General features: G+C 49.0%; 1 pseudogene; it reads right to left on the reverse strand.

Annotated features, from left to right (window-relative positions):
- Positions 1-385: 385 nt before the first annotated feature.
- Positions 386-5,049, reverse strand: LOC113616911 (patr class I histocompatibility antigen, alpha chain E pseudogene; annotated as a pseudogene).
- Positions 5,050-5,614: the final 565 nt, after the last annotated feature.

A 5,614-nucleotide genomic window follows, 5' to 3' on the forward strand; every position in this document is an offset into this window, starting at 1 on the left:
AGTTGTGGCGCACGGGCTTATTTGCTCTGCGGCATGTGGGATCTTCGCCGACCAGGGATCGAACCCGTGTCCCTTGCATTGACAGGCAGATTCTAAACCACTGCGCCACGAGGGAAGTCCCGAATGTGTTTTTATTCTAGGTGACTTTGTCCAGAAAAAGAACTCTATTACTATGGAAGAGAGATGATTTTTTCTATACTTAATTTTTTTTTTTTTTTTTGCGGTACGCGGGCCTCTCACTGTTGTGGCCTCTCCCATTGCGGAGCACAGGCTCCGGACACGCAGGCCCAGCGGCCATGGCTCACGGGCCCAGCCGCTCCACGGCATGTGGGATCTTCCCAAACCGGGGCACGAACCCGTGTCCCCTGCATCGGCAGGCGGACTCTCAACCACTGCGCCACCGGGGAAGCCCTATACTTAAATTTTTTTTAATCAGCAGTGGAGAACTGTTATTATCAATATCTTAAGCTGAACCAGATTTGTAGTTTAAAAATAGAATAATCTTACAATATATTGCTAACTGATAACAAAATTGCAGATAGAATATGTGATAAATACCACCTGATAAAATGAAATCGCTCTCTATAACGCTGTCGAAACTGGTAAAAGATACTATGTCCAGGGAGGGAATTTGGAAGGGTTTTGGATGGGATGGAGGAGGAAATTTACATTTCACTGTATGTCTTCTATGTCCTATGATTTTTTTTAACTTTATGCATGTATTAGTAAGTTGAAATAAATGTTGAATGACCAAAGAAAACCCCACACTCATTTAGTAATCATTTACTAGGCGGTTTACTAGATGTCAGGCCCTGTGCTGGGCCTCAGTGAGTGACACATCAAGGAACTCACGATGGAGTGAAATGACCTGGCAAATGCAACATAGTCTATAACTAGTTGTTGGGGAAACAGCTTCCAGGAGGGAGGGAGCTGATTGAGAGCATGCTGTGTGCCGGGTGTGGTGCTCCCTGCCGGGGACATAAAGAAAGCTAAGGTCTATGCCTTGGTGACCTAAATGTCTCACCCCGATGAGGGTCTGTGCCAGTCCATGACTTCCCAGGAGCCCCACTCTTATCCTGTCCCTGTGTGGGACGTGAGCTGAGGAATGGAGAGACGACCTTGGCCCATTTGGTCCAAAAATTAGTGGAAAGGGTTAGTTAGAGAACACACTTTCTTAATGAAACTGAGTAATCAACATGAGAGAAAATCGCTAAGAAATAATCTGGATGAAGGGGAGGAAACCAACAAACTAGAATCACAAGGAGTGACCCTGGGATCCTGTATGAAAGTAAGATGTGAGGAATAGTGGGAGCCCAGGGTTTGCTGGCAGGATGACACAGGGAAGAAAATGTGGGTGACTTTAGTGACAGCACTTTCCTAGAGGTCTAGGTTTGAAAAGTAAGGGGGCAAATATTCAGAGCAGACCCTCTCAAATCCCACAGACCTGGAGAGAAACCTTTCCGATGAAAGCATTGATTCTTGTATCCAGGTCGGTGCCCAGATAAACACAAGTCAGTTCTGCAGATCATCCTGCCTGCGGCGGACCCACAGTGACAATGACTGTTCAGTGACTGTGCAATCCGTGTGTGAACACGGCCAGGGCAGAGTCCTCACTACCTCGTGCTCCTGCTTCTCTGACCTGGAATGTCCCAGTGCAGACAGACTCTGAGATGCTACCCAAGGATCCCTGCCTCCTGGGGTTCACACCTTGTGGCTCTCCGCCCCTGAGTGTGGGTGGGACCTGTGACTTGCTTCTGACCAATAGAATATGACAACGGGGATGTCACTCCTGAGATTAGATCATAGAAGAGCAAGACCCCATCTTGCTGGCTGACTTTCTACTGTCTTCACTGCTTGCAAGCTCTGAGGAAGGAAGCAGCCGCGTTGGCAAGTCCTACATGGCAGGAAATTAAGGTCAGCCTCCTGTCGACATGCAGCAGAAGTCTGAGGCTGCCAGTGTAACAGCCCACAAGAAACTACTCAGTCTTCTTCCCTAAGGCAACGCTTTCCTTCCCTTGGTGACAGACATTCTGCTTTCTCTTTACCAGCGTAATGTCAGCTTCTCTGTCTATCCTAGTTGCTGTCCTCTCAGTTCATCCAGGAGGCCCCAGAAGGGAGCAGCAGGCAGGGTGGGAGGAAGTGCTGGTGAGCAGGGCTGTGGCCAGACCCCTCCTCATGTGTCACCTTGGACAGCAGATGTTCCCAGGAAGTCAGCTGGCAGAAGAGCAGTCGGGGCAGCAGGGATGGGAAGGAGATGCGTGAGCACCCCTGTGACTCTCAGGCCCACGAGGGGCCGTGGTTTCAGGCTGTGAAATAACACAGTGATGAGTAAACTCTGCATGGACCCTGCTGGTCGTCACCCTTCAGCATCTGGAAAGCCCAGCTCACACCCAGATGCAAACACCACTGAGGCCCTCCAGCCCAGATGTGACCCTCACTTCCCCCCACCTCCGGCAAACACACTCCAGCAGCCAATGGAGAACCAACTCTCCTGTCACTTCAGACCCCATGGACACACCTATAGGGAGTGTGAGAAACGCAATAGACTCCCAGCCAGTCTCAGAGCCCAGAGTGGACAGGGAAGCTGTCAGAGGCCCCAGAGGAGGTGACCCTTAGTGAGGCTGGTGAACAGTGTATGGGAGTCAACACAGCAGAGTGAGTACAGACCTGGGCACAGCGGTCAGACCGCTTCCTTAGAGTCATGGCTCAGCCAACTGAGAGCCAGCCAAGCTCTCTGAGGCCTCAGTTTCCTTGTCTGTAAAATGGGGTTGATAGCTGTCCCTATCTCAGAGGACTCTGATGAGATTTAAATGATTTGCTTCATGTAAGTCCCTTAAAATGGTATCTGACACATTTATTAAGGCAAAATCCTGGGAAGGAAGAGAGTCCACGCATGCAGCTCCTGTTTCTTTCTTCCGAGAGGATGAGGACCACTTCTCCCCAACACTCATCACCTCAGCCTCTTCTTACTCATGTGCAGATGGAGAGCTGTCCTGTCTCTTATATCCCCTGAGGTGGGAGGGGCACCTGGAGAAGGACAGGGTGGGGGCCAGGATGAAGACGCATCAGAGCAATGCACACCCGCACACCACAAAAACACACATACACATACAAAGGCCCACACATGCTTGTGTACACTCACCCACACACATATACACAGACATCCACACATGCAGGTTACACTCTCCCTTCAGATTTGCCAGTTCATTGTAGGACTGGGCTTAATACTACTTCATCTTTGTAAAAACATTTAGGATCCTGCTGGAGACCAACCTGAGAATTTTTGTCCCACTAGAAATACACCCATTCCCCAGGCAATGTGGTACTTTCTGGGCCTCATGTGGCCCTGCTCCTGGAACCCTCACAGAGGAGAAGGGGAGCTGAACTTAGATCAAGGTCCAGGAGTCCAAAGGCAGCCACGTACACTGGCTGGACCTGGAACTGGCGCTCAGGGGATCCAGCAGGTCCCCAGACTCCCAGCTCACCTGCACTTCCTCAGCTGGCCTCCCACCAGCCAGGGTCCCTCCAGGCTTTGCTGCGCAACAGGATGTCTGCACGTTGGCTGCAGAAGTCACGAGCACAGGAACTGCATTTCAAGCCCTGAGGCAAGAGACCCTTGGGTCAGAACCATGAAACCCAGAATCCCTTCCTAAGCTGAGCTCTTGTTGTTCTAGAGCACAGTTGTTGCAGGCAAAGTTCGACCCATCTAAACTCCTGCAAACACAACCCCACTGACAGCAGCTGCAAGGAGAACCTGGCCAGCAAATGCTCCCTTGACGGGGATGTTGGGCTGGGAAGACGGCTTTGAGGAGGAAAGGAGAGGGAGGGGCCCTGACCTCACACCTGAGCCCTGACCCTGCTGAAAGTCCCCAGAAGGGCTCCTACTTCCCTGAGAAGAAGGTTCCCCCTCAGATCCCTCCACACCGGACCTCAGGAAGAGGGGTTCAGGCAGGCCCTGGTGCTGCACGTGGCACATGTGTCTCTGCTCGTCTCCAGAAGGCAACACCAGGACCGCCCACTTCTGGAACGTTCTGTCCTCTGAAGGCCTGGTCTCTACAGGCTCCATGGCCTGGGTCTGGTCCTCCTCACCACGCTGCCAGGTCAGGGTGACCTCTGAGGGCCCAAGATCTCAGGGTGCCCTCTCCGTCAGGGCTGGGATGGTGTGTCACCTGTGCTCTGGAGGCTCTGTGGTAGACAAAGCAGGCAGGGCCCAGGCAGGGGCTTGCTGAGTAGCATCGACTCCAAAGATCAAGACACCGTAACTCCTGATGGTTTGGCTGCCAACCAGCACGAGGCAGGGACCGTCCTATAGGCAGTGGGTGAAGGGAACGAGCACTAGACAGCCAGGTCCAGGACACGGAGGTGAGAACTCTGTCCAACATTCTCCTCCAGGATAAGATCCTCTTCAAGGACTCTCCCCCCTCTTCTTTTTTTTGTTTTCCTGTCAGTGGTGTGTAGGGTTTTTTCTAATAGTTTTATCTTTCATAGTTTTTAAATCTTGTGACCAGACAAGTTTTTGCCATTTCTACCATTCTGCACTTTATTGAGGCTTTCTGTATTGTACGTTGTAAACTTTTGGACAGTTCCAAACATTTGAAAAGAAGGTACATTCTCTGTGTTCTTGGAATAGGATTTGCTATATCTCCATGAAGTTTTCCTTAGTAGTTTTGTTATTTAGGTATTTTGTATTGACACTTATTTTTTGACTTCTTGATATGTTATGGACTAGAAGAAATCACTCAAAGATTCCTATTAGCAATGAGTTTTTGCCCATTTTACTTGTATTCTTATAGTTTTTGCTTTTTATATTTTGATACTTTTTTCTGTATGACCTTTAAGGAGAGTTATATCTTAATTGTGGATTATAATTTTCTTAGTAACATAAAACACCCTCTGTAGTCTCACTTAATAATTTTTTGCTTTGAATACAATCCTGTTCGAAAATAAGATCAAGACCTCAGATTTCTTTCATTTCGTATTTAGCTTACACATCTCTGCCCAGCACTTCCTTAATTTTACTTTAAAGCTTTAAAAAATGTATATTTAGGGGCTTCCGTGGTGGCGCAGTGGTTGAGAGTCCGCCTGCCGATGCAGGTGACACGAGTTTGTGCCCTGGTCCGGGAGGATCCCACATGCCGCAGAGCGGCTGGGCCCATGAGCCATGGCCGCTGAGCCTGCACGTCTGGAGCCTGTGCTCCGCAATGGGAGAGGCCACAACAGTGAGAGGCCGCGGACCGAAAAAAAAAATTTTTTTTTAATTTAAAGAGTACTGGGAGAATGAATCTAAAAGAGGTATCTTTGAGAGTGGAGAGAAATAGTATTGTCTAGGACTAGAAGTTTAGGGCTTAGTTTAAAAACAGGGAATATGCCCGAAGGTACTCTTTAATGAAGCACCAGGTGGGTTCAGCAGATGTTCGCCGGAATACTTACACGAACCACTTTAGACTGGACAGCTCTGGGTGTCTCCTGAATTGATTTCTCTATTTCACTTGAGTTTTCACGGTGCTTTGTCACCTTCTAAAATTATATTAGCCAACAGTAAGAGAATTTAACCTAGAAGATGTGGTGTCAGAATTGCTTACTGTCCTTTGGTACTTTTATTCCAGGAAAATTG

The sequence above is a fragment of the Aethalodelphis obliquidens genome, unplaced genomic scaffold (genome assembly GCF_003676395.1).
Source record: "Aethalodelphis obliquidens isolate GAN/ISIS:26980383/991018 unplaced genomic scaffold, ASM367639v1 scaffold860, whole genome shotgun sequence".
Taxonomy (NCBI): Eukaryota; Metazoa; Chordata; class Mammalia; order Artiodactyla; family Delphinidae; genus Aethalodelphis; species Aethalodelphis obliquidens.